At 40.0% G+C, this 15,018-nt stretch overlaps 1 protein-coding gene across 22 annotated transcripts in view; it reads left to right on the top strand.

Moving 5' to 3' along the window:
* Positions 1-11,188: 11,188 nt before the first annotated feature.
* sgip1a (SH3GL interacting endocytic adaptor 1a) overlaps positions 11,189-15,018 on the top strand; it is a 98,757-nt gene continuing 94,927 nt past the window's right edge. For 14 of the 22 annotated variants that reach the window (XM_048199871.1, XM_048199873.1, XM_048199869.1 and 11 more), the window contains exons 1-3: positions 11,190-11,417; positions 12,005-12,148; positions 12,832-12,928. The gene's annotated coding sequence lies outside the window, so the exon portion shown is untranslated. Of the gene's footprint in view, positions 11,418-11,511; positions 11,624-12,004; positions 12,149-12,831; positions 12,929-15,018 lie in introns of all 22 variants that reach the window. The other 8 variants (XM_048199861.1, XM_048199868.1, XM_048199876.1 and 5 more) reach the window with 6 other exon arrangements.

Here is a 15,018-nt window from a genome sequence, read left to right as displayed (position 1 = left end):
CTCCTTGTGTAAATGTCTTCTTTTGAACTTTACATGAACTTTAGTTTTTGTCAAAATCATTCAAAATCGTCTAATTAGTTGTGAATTCATACAACTGATAGACTATAATACAGTACAAAATATCACAATAAAATAAATCATTAGGTATACAATTAAAATATTAATTTATTTCTGTTTCTACTCTTTTTTTTAACAAATTAATACATTATATGCTTTGGTGAGCATTTAAGACTTCTTTCAAAAACTTTAAAAATATAAATCTTATATGTGGCCATATAATTTACATTTGAACCCTTTGTGTGGTCGTCTTGTTTGAAGCTGAATCCAGTGTGACAGCCCACATTGCATCCAGAGAATATCAGTCCTGCTCTGTTCCTCGAGCTAAGTCAGCCCTCAAATGACACAGTCCTCATGAGTAAAAACAGTGTGTGTGTGTGTGTGTGTGTGTGTGAATCATTCTGAGGCCTTTTGCCCAGAATCCCAAGAATTTATGTAAGACAAGAAGGGAGGTACAGCGAGGGGTTAGATGAATATGGGCCATTTCAGGCCGTTATCCTTGTTAAATATTCAGCTAATTATTTGAAATGAATTGCTAGTATAGCTGAAATTTTCCATCTATTCGTTTAATAATCATGTAGTTTTATCATGTTTTTTAATGTAATTATTGAAAGTCTTGGTGCAGCACAACAGAAAAAAACAATAAGTTAGCAAAAGTAAATTTTGAAGGCATGATAAAAACTGGGACTTAAAAGTGTTTGAAGTTGAAGAAACACTGGCCTTTATGCATGTATTCTACTATGTTTTCAGTGAATCCCAATAGGGATTTTATGTAGGAGAATTTATAAGAGAACCACGCCTGACATAAAATAACCAAGTAAGGCCACACACATCCATTCCTTTCTCACATTCAAGCACCTTGCAGTAATGCAAGTAATCAACAAATGTAATGTTGATTACTGTCTGTTACTGTTACTGATAAATTCAAGAGCGAGTGCTGTATACGCTGCAGGTCCTCCAAGGCGATGCATAAGTAAGGGTTTGGAAACATCGTGCAGAGTACTCAAAGAACCCCCTGAGAGTGTGTTAGCCTTGTAAATGAAGGCTGTAAATCTGCCCCACGATGGCTAGCCAGAGCTATTTTTAACCTCCAACCAATTAGGAGAAGAGACTGGTGACACTCTTTCTCCTTGTGAGTGTCAAGAAGTCTAGCTCAGCCTGCTCACCGAAATTGGTTCAAAATGAAATCCATAATCACTCACAGGCACTGACATAACTGCACAAAGCCATGTGTGTGCATATGCAAACAGCTTGGGGAATTTGGGGAATATAAAAAATGCTGGGTTGTTTCAAACCATGTTTGGGTCAAATATAGACAAACCCAACTGTTGGGTTTAAAAATTAAATTTAAAAATTTAAGATTTTTAATCTTAATTATGTCAGATAACACTTAAGCAAAACATGGTCAGGTCAAAGTTGTTACGGGTGCTGGTTGTAAGACACGAGACGTATACGGACATCCACAATCAAAGGGTATTTAATAAGAGCAGGAGCATAACAACAAACCAACACAATGTATAACATAACATAACAGACAAGGAGTGAAGGGAGTGAGTCCATATATATATATATAGGGAGTGCAAACAAGGAAGTCCAGGTGATGATGATGAGTGATGGGGAGATGACGAGGGAAGTGAGTGCAGGTGTGGAGAACAGGAGGATCATGGGAATTGGAGTTCAGGAAGACAGGGATCTGTGACAGTACCTCCCCTCCCGGTAGGCGTGACCTCACGCCGTAGATGGAACACCGGGGAGGGGGGGGGTGGGCGCCCTGGAGACCTCATGCCGGTGCAGGGAGCGGAGTGGACTTGGAGTGGAGGTCTCCAGGGCGGATCCATGAGCCAATGGCGGGTCAGGGGCCTTGGCAGGCCACGGCGGGTCAGGGGCCTTGGCAGGCCACGGCGGGTCAGGGGCAGGCCACGGCGGGTCAGGGGCCTTGGCAGGCCACGGCGGGTCAGGGGCCTTGGCAGGCCACGGCGGGTCAGGGGCCTTGGCAGGCCACGGCGGGTCAGGGGCCTTGGCAGGCGGGTGGCGCCCACGGCGGGTCAGGTGCAGAGGGCTGCCACGGCGGGTCAGGTGCAGAGGGCTGCCACGGCGGGTCAGGTGCAGAGGGCTGCCACGGCGGGTCAGGTGCAGAGGGCTGCCACGGCGGGTCAGGTGCAGAGGGCTGCCACGGCGGGTCAGGTGCAGAGGGCTGCCACGGCGGAGGCCCACCCACATGTGTGGCGCCCACATGTCCCCCACCCACGGGTACTTGGCCCCCCCAAAAAAATACTTGGAGAGGTTTATGATCATATTGAGGAGTCCAAGGAATAAAGTCAATATGTGGGTGGAGGAGCATGGAGCTGGTTTGGCGGCGCATGGAGCGGCTGGTTCGGCGGTGGAGACTGGAGCGGCGGGCTCGGCGGCTGAGACTGGAGCGGCGGGCTCGGCGGCTGAGACTGGAGCGGAGGGCTCGGCGGCTGAGACTGGAGCGGAGGGCTCGGCGGCTGAGACTGGAGCGGAGGGCTCGGCGGCTGAGACTGGAGCGGAGGGCTCGGCGGCTGAGACTGGAGCGGAGGGCTCGGCGGCTGAGACTGGAGCGGAGGGCTCGGCGGCTGAGACTGGAGCGGAGGGCTCGGCGGCTGAGACTGGAGCGGAGGGCTCGGCGGCTGAGACTGGAGCGGAGGGCTCGGCGGCTGAGACTGGAGCGGAGGGCTCGGCGGCTGAGACTGGAGCGGAGGGCTCGGCGGCTGAGACTGGAGCGGAGGGCTCGGCGGCTGAGACTGGAGCGGAGGGCTCGGCGGCTGAGACTGGAGCGGAGGGCTCGGCGGCTGAGACTGGAGCGGAGGGCTCGGCGGCTGAGACTGGAGCGGAGGGCTCGGCGGCTGAGACTGGAGCGGACTCGGAGAGGGCTAGAAAAGGGGTCCAGTCCATCCCCTCAAAGTCTATCAAAATCCCCACAGGCACTGGGGCTGGCTCTGTGGAGACTGGAGAGGTTCTCTCAACGGCGGCGGTTGGAGCTGAGGGCTCGGCGGCGGCGGCTGGAGCTGAGGGCCAGCCCATTCCCTCAAATACAATCAGAATTCCCGTAGGGACGGGAACGGGCTCTGGAGAGACTGGAGTGGGCTCTGGAGAAACTGGCGCGGGCTCGGGAGAAACTGGAGCGGGCTCGGGAGAAACTGGAGCGGGCTCGGGAGAAACTGGAGCGGGCTCGGGAGAAACTGGAGCGGCTCGGGAGAAACTGGAGCGGCTTTCTTCCTCCTCCTCCGCTTTCTGGGCCCAGTAGAGGAATGTGGATCCGGCATAGGGCAGGCAGGGAGTTCGCTGGAGGGGTATGAGGAGGACGACGGAGCTTGGCAGACTGGCCAGGCTGCCCGTGTTTTTGGAAGGACTGGACGAGAGGAACACTTAACATCCTGAACCTCTTGGATAAAGAATTTGGAGCAATTTAAATACAAAACTAAATTTATAGCATCAGCTAAGGAAACATAATCGTCAGGTTCAGAAAAGCGGATGGTGTCCTCGTCCAGTCCATCCAAAAACAGGGCGATCAAATGAGCATCTGACCAATCTGTCAAATAAGCCAACTCAACAAACTCCTCCACATACCTCTCCAGCGAACGTCCCACCTGGAAGAGGCTGATGAGCTGGTCAGCCGCTGAGAGAGTTGGTGAAGGAGTGGGAGCCTCGGGGACCAGGAACAAACCCATCTCTAGCTTGTGGATGTCCAGTCGGTTTTGGTCTGTTATTCTGTTACGGGTGCTGGTTGTAAGACACGAGACGTATACGGACATCCACAATCAAAGGGTATTTAATAAGAGCAGGAGCATAACAACAAACCAACACAATGTATAACATATAACATATAACAGACAAGGAGTGAAGGGAGTGAGTCCATATATATAGGGAGTGCAAACAAGGAAGTCCAGGTGATGATGATGAGTGATGGGGAGATGACGAGGGAAGTGAGTGCAGGTGTGGAGAACAGGAGGATCATGGGAATTGGAGTTCAGGAAGACAGGGATCTGTGACAAAAGTGTCTGAATAATTTTTGGTTCCAAATTTTTTATCAGTTTTACTGGTAGTCCACTGTATGAAGAATTTTTGGGTATAATATATCACAGTTTACTTTATTTTGCTATCCTCACCTACATAAATGAAATGTGTCCTGCACCCACTAGTAAAATATACCAAAAATGTCTGAATAATTTTTGGTTTGACTGTATAATACAGTATATACATGGGCTACATAATAATATATGCAATAATGTATTGTTGTGACCAAACCACCCCGATATTCCCCAAATTCCCCAAGCTGTTTGCATATGCTGACATACAGTAAAAACATATACAGGTGCTGGTCATATAATTAGAATATTGTGAAAAAGTTAATTTTTTTATTGTAAATTATTTTAAAAAATCAAACATTCATTTATACTACATGTAAAGTAAAACATTTCAAAAGTTTTTTTTTTTTTTTATTTGTTTATTAGAGTGTATAGCTAATGAAAGTCCAAAAAAAAATCCAGTATCTCAAAATATTAGAATATTTACATTTGAGTTTCATTAAATGACCATCCCTACAGTATAAATTTCGGGTATCTCTTGTTCTTTGAAACCACACTAATGGGGAAGACCACTGACTTGGCAATGGTCCAGGAGACAATCATTGACACCCTCCACAAAGAGAGTAAGTCACAGAAGGTCATTACTGAATGGGGTGGCTGTTTACAGAGTGATGTATCAAAGCATATTAAATGCAAAGTTGACTAGAAGGAAGAAATTGGGTAGGCAAAGGTGCACAAGCAACAGGGATGACCACAAGCTTGAGAATACTGTCAAGTAAAGCCGATTCAAACACTTGGGAGAGCTTCACAATGAGTCAAATGAAGCCGGAGTCAGCACATCAAGAGTCACCACGCTCAGACATCTTCAGGAAAAGGACTACCAAGCCACTTCTGAAACAGAAACAATGTCAGAAGCTTCTTACCTGGGCTAAGGAGAAAAAGAACTGGACAGTGAACAGTGGTTGAAAGTCCTCTTTTCAGATAAAAGTAAATTTTGCATTTCATGTTGAAATCATGGACCCAGAGTCTGAAGGAAGACTGGAGAGGCACAGAATCCAAGCTGCTTGAAGTCTAGTGTGAAGTTTCTGAAGTTAGTAATGATTTGGGGGGGCCGTGACATCTGCTGGTGTTGGTCCATTGTGTTTTATCAAGTGCAAAGTCAATGCAGCCATCTTCCAGGAGATTTTGGAGCACTTTATGCTTCCATCTGCTGACAAGCTTTATGAAGATGCTGATTTCCTTTTCCAGCAGGACTTTAGCACCTGCCCACAGTGCAAAAAACACTTCCAAGTGGTTTGCTGACCATGATATTACTGTGCTTTATTGGCCAGCCAACATGCCTGACCCCTGAATCTATGGGATATTTTCAAGAGAAAGATGAGAAACAGTCAATCCAACAATATACAGATCATCTGAAGGCTCAATAGTGCCTCAGCAGTGCCACAGGCTGATCACTTCCATGCCATACTTCACTGATGCTGTAATTTGTGCTAGAGCAAGTCATTTGCTGTAATATGTGCTGCCGACCAAGTATTGAGTGTACAAATGAACATACTTTAAAGAACTTGAACTTTTCTGTTTTGAAAATTCATTTTTTGATTGATCTTAGGAAATATTCTAATATTTTGAGATACTGGATTTTGGACTTTCATGAGCTGTGTGCTCTAATCATCAAAATTTAAAAAAAAAAACTTTTGAAATGTTTTACTTTACATGTAGGGAATCTAGAATATATGAAAGTTTCATTTTTAAAAATAATTTACAATAAAAAAATGAACTTTTTCACGATATTCTAATTATATGACCAGCACCTGTATGCAAAAATATATGGGCTACACTATAAGGGGCTGTTCACTCAGACCGCATACTTGCATTTAAAAACACGAAGCACAATGGAAAGGAAAGCAGGAACTTGCGATGTGTTTTTGCTGGTTTTACTTGATACAGCACGTCAAAAACATGAGTTCATTTTGCGAGATGCAGAGGAAGCAGTGGGACACAGCGCAGCAGTCAAAGATGTCTGTCTACCTATGTTTACTTAAAAAAAAAAACATTAAGTCACGATGAAACGGAAGCAGCAACTTTGATGATGTTGATGTTCATTCGATTATGGAAAAAGAAAAAATGTTGGGTAGGGACTTGATTATATCTGTCAGTAGTTGATTGAATTTTGGGCGTTGCACTCTAAATGATTAGAGTACACATCAAATCCTGTACACATCACCAGTTTTTTTTACTAAAAGGCCCAGTTATGACATGTTGATTAAATATTATGAGGTCAAGAAAAAAAAAGAAAGAAACATATGCACAAATTAATCATTCACAATAAGATAACATGAATTTAGGACAACTTTAATAAGCAGAGCAGTTGAGCGCAAAAATGTGTACCGTGTGAACTGGTCCTTCAAATAAATGTATTATAAAAAATAAAAATAAAAAACTGAGGGGTACAGTATAAAGATTTCAATTGTTCTTGGAAATTTCCCATCTGGATTAAGACAAGGGGCTTGGTGAGTACTCCTTGTTTTACTCTTTACTGCTGTGACAAATTTGGAAATCACCCCCAGTGAAAATGAAATTTGCCGCTTAGAGTGCCAAAAATGGCAGAAACGGTCCTGTCTTTGAGACTGTTGAAATCAAATAGGCCTTACACAGAGAGAGCTTTCTTCTGTTCTGTCTGGACAGCAACATTACATTGCTCCACTGTCTTCATCTCTCCCTTTCTCCCTCACTCACTCTCTGTTTGATGTACTTAACCAGAGAGTGCTACGAAATTCATTTTCCACACTCATTAGTTGCGGGTCAGCAGTGCTCCCTCACTGGGTGCTCATGCGGCAGCTGTCGAAGGTTTTCAGCACTGATGGTGTGTCAGAGGAGATTTTTCCAGCCTGCTTGCTGGTTGGCTGATTTATTTTATTGCTTGTTCACAGTTGTACAGCAGCCCATGACATCATGGCTGACTAGAAACAATCAAGCAGTTTACAAGGAGCCTGATACTGAGGCAAGAACAGCTGAAATGAGAGATTATGTGAATCTTTTGCTGTCTTTCAATAATTAACTATCAAACAAACAATAAACACACAAAGAAACACAAAATAAATTTTGCATTTTGTCATGAAATCTATCTATCTACCTATAGAAGATATAAAATGTGATAACATATGTAAGCAATAAGGTACGAGAGGCTGTGTTGTATTGTGAATAAGTCACGGCCGTGACTTACCACACAAAACAAATATTAAAGCCAGAAATATGTATCAATGCAAATTTTATGAAGTAAAGTTTCACTAAAAGCCTTCCTTCCGCCGGAAAAAAATTGTCCCTGACCGTGAACAGCAACAGAAGTTACATTTTCACGCCATTAGATGGCGGCAAAAACGGTCTTTATGAGTGTGTCAGACAGTAGCGAAGACTTTTACATTGAAAAAAAACTGAATTGTTGTGAACACGGAACAAGACGCAACTGACAAATGCTTTGACTAGTGCTGTCAGTCACGGGAAAACCCCTTAAATGTTAAAAGGACAAGATGATACATTGGACATTTAAACAGATTTTTTATTTTGAACATAGAACTGACCTGAAGGAAAATGCAGGTAATAAACTCTCTCAATCGATCTTTTTCTCTCAACACTCTTCTCAATAATAATACTGTAAAATGCAATGAACAGAATTAATTGAGAACAAAGTTTACGTTGCTAAGGGTGTTGTGTAGTGATACACAGAACCGTTGGGTGAAGCTGTCATAGCCGTGTTTTATCGTGAATAAAACACAGTTATTGACTAATCAGAATCAAGGACAGGAACTAACCATTATATATACTAATATATCATAAAGTATGTAATTTTATATTCAGTAATACACTTCATAATATATAAATGTATATGTAATCATTATATGGTATTGCATGTGTAGCCTATAAATATATTGCAGATATATTAACTCATGCAGTATAAACACATATACATACTGTATAGAGAAATATAAATGTAATATATTTCTTATATTTTATAATTATTTACATTAATGTCTCATTCACGTGAGCAGCATGACGCATATGTGTGATGCTGAAGCAGGAGCCGGCCAATAATGAGCCGTTGTTTGGACGTAAACACTGAAGTTCTGCAACGAAAATAGTGTAGCAGTTTGACAGAGGACAGATGAATTTATTGAATAAAGTCGTTATTTTTGTTTTGTTTTTACGCACAAAAAATATTCTCGTCGTTTAATAATATTGAGGTTGAAACACTGTCACGTTGACGGTTTTAACAATGTCTTTAGTACCTTAAGGACCTCAAAAGGTGCAATGTCGTTGCTGCCTATGTGTGGATCAGATACCCTTGGATTTCATCAAAAATATTTTAATTTGTGTTCTGAAGACAAACGAAGGTCTTACGGGTTTGGAACGACATGAGAGTGAATAATTAATGACAGAAATGTAATTTTTGGGTGAACTAACCCTTTAATATTGAGAAAAACATGAAATAACACTTCATTTTAATATTTACTCTCCCTTAACAGTCAGAAGCAAAGCTTGCTGGGAACTAGAAATCAGCTGTAACTCATTCTGTGAATGTGTGTATATATGTGTATATATGTGTGTACATTCACATATCTATCTATCTATCTATCTATCTATCTATCTATCTATCTATCTATCTATCTATCTGTCTATCTATCTATCTATCTATCTATCTATCTATCTATCTATCTATCTATCTATCTATCTATCTATCTATCTATCTATCATCTGTCTGTCTATCTATCTATCTATCTATCTATCTACAATGTATTATATTCATATACAGTATATTTTACATTTGGACACCAAGCCTGAACATAATTATCTTTGCATTTTACTAAATAACAAAAAATATCAAACCAGGTTGCAGTTATTTTAAATATATATATATTTTTGATTTGCAGATGCCACTTGCTTTGATATTTTGTGTCTAATACAATGACATTCAATCATTTTGAGTCTCCAAAAGAGTTTTGTGCATTGTACTGTTCATTGTCTAAAGAGTTAGATTCTATTTATCACATTTATCAACTTGTCTGGTCTGCATCAGTGTTCAAGTATTGAATAATACACAAAGTTAACAAATAATCTAAAAACGGCGTGACATGGCGCAGTTTCAGCTAGCCGCATAATTCTCTAAATGATTCTTTCCCTCCACCCACATGTCCCTGCATCCACTCAGCTGTGTCTTCTCCAGGAGGAAGCAAAGCACAGTGCCGTTGCAGTGCAGTGAAGCTGGCAGACAGAGGGAGGGATGGATAAAGCAAGGAGAGAAGAAGAAAGGGAAGCTGCTCTCCCCTGGGGGACAATGCTCTGCCTCAAATGAGGAACCGAAATGCTTTCTGACATTTAGTGGATGAAGCATGTGCCTGGCCTCAGCTGGCCCAAACGCTACTGCGATCACTAGTGAACACACACTCACACAAATTAGGACCATGCATAATACAGAGATTTCAAAAATGCACTAATGGGTGTCCATCTTTATACTTCATTTAAAGTGTTGGAACATGTGCATGACTTACATAAAAATCCTCAGTGGTAAAAAGTGATGAGAACATTTTCTCTGGACAGACTTATATGGCATTTTAAGATGTCTAACTTCCCCACAGAGAAGGCAGAAAGAACCAGAAAGACAGAGAGAGAGAGAGAGAGAGAGAGAGAGAGAGAAGATCATATCATGAGTTGTGACCGTATGATATCATGTTGAATGCAAATCATCCTCTGTCTCTCCCAGAAACATCAGAGCAGCAGCACAAGCTGCTCTAGAACACAATGTCTGAGGCCTCTGATGATCTGCAGTTACTATGGCAACCTCATCAATGGACTGCATCTGTAACTCCGAGTGCACCTCTGGTATTAAACTTTGGAAATTCTCAAGAAATGGAACCTTACATTTCATGTAAACATGAAGGCAAAATCATTTCACATTTACATAAGGGTAGACACAATGCCATTTGAGAGTGACTGCCTTACAGATTTTCAATCAAATCCGGGATTGCTGTGGTTACGCAATATGGATTTATTGATCTGCGTGTTCTGTACAGAGAAAATGACCCACAGCAAGCAGTGTGAAAACAAATGTACCTCTTATTCTAAGACAATTAGTTGTAATCAAAATAAATAAGCTTCAGTAATTCTTTTTTTTGTGTGTGTGTGTTTCTTCAGTTATTGAAGGTAAAAAATTTTACCAAATAGACAGTAATATATATTCCTGACAGGGAATTCTCTAATTTTTGTGATTTGTTTATATTTCTGGAAGTAATGAACAATTTCACCATGTTTCAGATTATGTATTGTTTAATCACATTCTTTAGTGTAAATAATATTTTAAGCCTATTTGAAATGAAATGACTCATTTGTGTTGCTGCCTAATTTAATTGCTAGTCTTTATGTATCCTAAATATGCACAAATAATGATGAATAAACAGTATCTTCAGAGGTTTTGTATGCATTGACGAAGTTAAAGCTTAAAATGAAAATATTCAGTTCACATAGTATGTAGCCTATCACACTCTTATTAGGCTATGTCAAGCATGCTCTAGTCTACAGTGACACTGCTGTTGGTATAACACTAACTTTAGAAAAATAAATAAAATACATACATACATACATATAAAAAATACATGTACTTTATTGATGGGGGAATAAAGTAAAGTAGCTAAAAAAGTAAATTTATGTGATGTGCAATTAGTGTAAAATTTATACAAATATGTGCCACATTGAAGTAGTTTATTTTTATTCATTCGTTTTTCTAAATTATCATAATCAATAATATTTTTTAAATTAAAAAAATCTGTTCGTTTTACAGTAAGCCTATAATAAACTAGCATTTGCAGCTATCTTGTTCTTAGCCTACAGTAAATATGCAACATATCTTCAATATTATCACTTAATACTTACATATGTTCTTAAAAGCAATGTACATATGAAAATAGTGGAATCTATAAAAAAAAAATAGTGTAGTGGAATCTATTTTATAAAGTAAATTAATATTTAATGGATCAGTTAAATCGGTCCACTCAGTCTTTGTTTACGTGCGTCTTAATCACGTGGTGGTAACAGTTTCATATGTTAGCCATCTCTTAGTTTTGAATTTACGCTCCGATATTACCCAGATTCTTTATATTTTACAACAAATTGTGGTGCCGCATCTCCGCCTCGACGAAAGCTGGAGTGTTTTTCTGTGAATGTTTGTAGTGGGAGAGTTTGTTTATGTTGTGAAGGGCAGGTTCACACACACAGGCGGGTGTTTTTAGGACAGTGCGCAAAGCAGGAATCCGAGGAAATGTGGTAATGTTGATTAATTTACTGTTGTGCTTTTATTTGGAGGAGGTTCTGTTTTCATTTAATATGACGTTGTTTTATTTCCTTCTCTATATCGAAGGTCAAATAAATCATGTGGACCTTCAGTACTACACTGCATCATCATTAATTTAACTTTGTTGTCCTGTAAAAACATCTACGTGATGTAAGCATTCTTAAAATAACATACTAAGGTAATAAGAAAACTAGCATGAGCTCTTGTGACTTGTTTGCAGATTAAATTTATTGAATTAACTTTATTTTTCACACTTCATGGGAAAATACTCCACACTCCAGTGAGGTTATAGGCTATTAAAACAAGATACTGTATGTTGTGTCTTTATTGAATCAATGGGTTTGTCATTGGATCAGGGGTAAAAATGAATTTAAGATGTGTGAGGCTAATTATGGGGAAGTGGTTTCTTTGTGATATTGTGGATTTATGGTTAGCTATAGAACATTTGTAGTTCTAACCATATCTTCACTCTTTGTGCTAGTGTACAAAAATATGTTAGCATGTTATGTACATCATGCATCTAAAGGAGGATTAACAATTGTGTATTTTGTCTACATAGGTAATACAACAGCAGGTAAAGTGTGGAATCAGTGCAGTCGTGCTGGATCAGCCGGTTTATTCTCTGTTTACATGCGGGTTTACCTCATGGCAGCCACAACATGTTTTCTTCTATCGTAGGACCGCCGATTTCAAGAAAGTTACGGTAAATGTTTGACCTGTATTCTCAAAGTTTTTGTTTTTTTGGGGGGGGGTAATTACCCAAGGTAAAACCCAACGTAGTCTACTGTTGTTTACTGTGGTTCAGAGTTTGACGTAACTAAGTGATACAGCAGCTGCATAACTGATAACATGATAATCTTTTACACTTAACACACATGGATTCAAGGATTCAAGATTTTTATGCTTTTATTTTAATGTTTTTTAAGCAAAATTAAGACAAATACAGGGATCACTCTATATTTTAACCTGGAGGCCTAAAAGATTTACAAGGCAAACTTAAAGGATGTTATGCCCAACAGCTGATCGAAATCTTATTTTCAGCACCACCTCTTTGTGGTTTCAATATCTAATCTCAACACTAGGAGAATCCAAATTTATTCAACACATAGGGAAAATGAGTACAGTCTCTTTAATACAGATTAACATAGGATTTTCAAAACTATGCACATTCTCAGTTTTTTTCCCCCCATGGAGGCTTGCATTCTCACTAAAAAGGAACCAGTGTAGCCAGCTGTAAAAGATAGACTGTAACAAGTAAGGACTTGTGCTGGCTATGAAATCCTCAGAGGTTTGAATTGCTGCTAACATTGTGGAAAACATCCCGTGTTAGTTAGCTTGTCAGATGAAGTGTATTATCTTCATGAGATTACTTCTTTTTAATAACAGATTGTGAAGACTGAAGGATATGATGACAGCCTAAGTTGAATGGGTTAGTGTTTGTGGGATCTACTGCTTGCAACACCTCCTTGAGATCTGCAGTACAGTACGTGACCCACTGCACACACTCAACTCATGTTACACCTATCCAATATAGGGTAGCGTTTGCCCAAGACAAGACCCAGAATATGACCTGTAACTAGCCAAGACATGCTTTCAATTACAAATTGTCCACTTTTTGCATTCAGTTCTCATTAACTGTCTAACCAGCCACATTTCTTGATCTTTTGTTTCTTTGTTTCTATATGAATTGCAAGGGGTATGGACTCAACTGTATGTAACAAATCTTTAGGCTAACTGCTAGGATAGGTATTTATCACTGGTGAGTTATCTAGAGGCTGTGCATTACTGTTCTTTGCTTTCTTGATTTCTCAAGAGAACTCATTAAAAAGTCGAGAACTTGTTTTATCATAATTAAAAGAAAAATAAGCCATGATCCCTCTTTACTGTCCTTATCTCATGATTTAAGCAGCGCTGCGTTTTTTTTTTTAATGAAAATTCTGTCATTAATTACTCACCCTCATGTCGTTCCACACCCTTAAGACCTTCGTTCACAAATTTAAAGGTCCAGTTTTTCGTGGTTTTTTGAAGCTTTGATTGTGTTTATAGTGTGCAATATAACATGTGTTCATGTTTCGCGTGTAAAAAAACACAGTATTTTTCACATAATTTACTTATCTGTATACCACTGTTTCCACTGTCATAAAAACGGGCTGATGACTTCCTTGTTCTATGAAGTCCCTGCTTCAGAAATACGTAACGAGTTCTGATTGTGCCAGCGGTTCCTGTGTTGTGATTCAACAGCTCTGAGCGCACCTTGCCCGGAAAGGTCACGCCTCTTACCATAACGTGGAGATGTATGCGCTCAGTGTTATTGTAAAGTTTTACATGTGGATTATAATTTTCGGGAACCGAGTTAAACATAAATTGTAACCATTGATCTCTAAGTACAGCGTCCCTGGGAAGGCCAAACAAAGGTGATTGGACTGCGGGATGAAAATAACAGCGTTTCGACGACATGGCGACAAACACACTCTACAAACGCAACTCTTGCTCTTCTCCGTGGGAGCGCAACAAGACCACGCCCCCTTTTTTTGTGTATTCCTGTGGGTGGAGGTTAGTCAAAAAACTGTTTTAGTGACGTCATTAAAGAAGGAAGTAGAGGGATGTAGTCCAAACTGGCCGTTCGATGTAGGCGACTTCTGTTAAATAAAATATCTCGCTTGGCATTGAACTTTGAGCTTTAAAATTTTACAGATTTTATTTATACTCTAACAACAACATTACACACTAACTAAAGTTTGAAACATGGGATCACAAAGAACGGGACCTTTAAGATATTTTTGATAAAATCCAATGGCTCAGTGAGGCCGCCATTGCCAGCAAGACAATTAACACTTTCAAATGCCGAGAAAGCCACTAAAGACATATTTAAAACAGTTCATGTGACTACAGTGGTTCAACCTTAATTTTATGAAGCAACGAGAATACTTTTAGTGTGCCAAAAAAAAAACCAAAATAACGACTTTATTCAACAATATCTTGTGATGGGCGATTTCAAAACACTGCTTCATGAAGCTTATGTTTTTCGAATCAGTGGTTCGGAGTGTGTATCAAACTGCCAAAGTCACGACCCCCCAGTGGTGAACCATTGACATTTCGAAACACTTATGATGTAACGAAACCTCGTTACGTATCGAACCACCGATTCAAAACAAAGGATTTGTAAAGCTTCTTGCTGGCAACGGTGGCCTCACTAAGCCATCGGATTTTATCAAAAATATCCTAATTTGTGTTCCAAAGATGAACAAAGGTCTTACCAGTGTAGAACGACATGAGGGTGAGTAATTAATGACAGAAATTTCATTTTTGGGTGAACTAACCCTTTAATTTCTATAAAGAAAATCAATGGACATGCAGAAGGATTTCCAACCTTCCTCAAACACATTTTTTTTTTTCAGTCTGCTCTGAAGCAACATTTCTGGAGCCATTGTATGCATGCAACTTAGTGGAAACATTGCTAACCAGTCATTTATTTATCATACAATAATTAATTCATCATTTTGACTTAACAGTAAATTAATTTTAATGAGATTTATAATAGTTTTAGAACAAATGGTTCAATCATTGGTACTG

The sequence above is a fragment of the Megalobrama amblycephala genome, linkage group LG8 (assembly GCF_018812025.1).
Source record: "Megalobrama amblycephala isolate DHTTF-2021 linkage group LG8, ASM1881202v1, whole genome shotgun sequence".
Lineage (NCBI taxonomy): Eukaryota > Metazoa > Chordata > Actinopteri > Cypriniformes > Xenocyprididae > Megalobrama > Megalobrama amblycephala.
The sequence above is the reverse complement of the archived record's forward strand: the minus strand, read 5'-3'. Positions and strand labels throughout refer to the sequence as shown.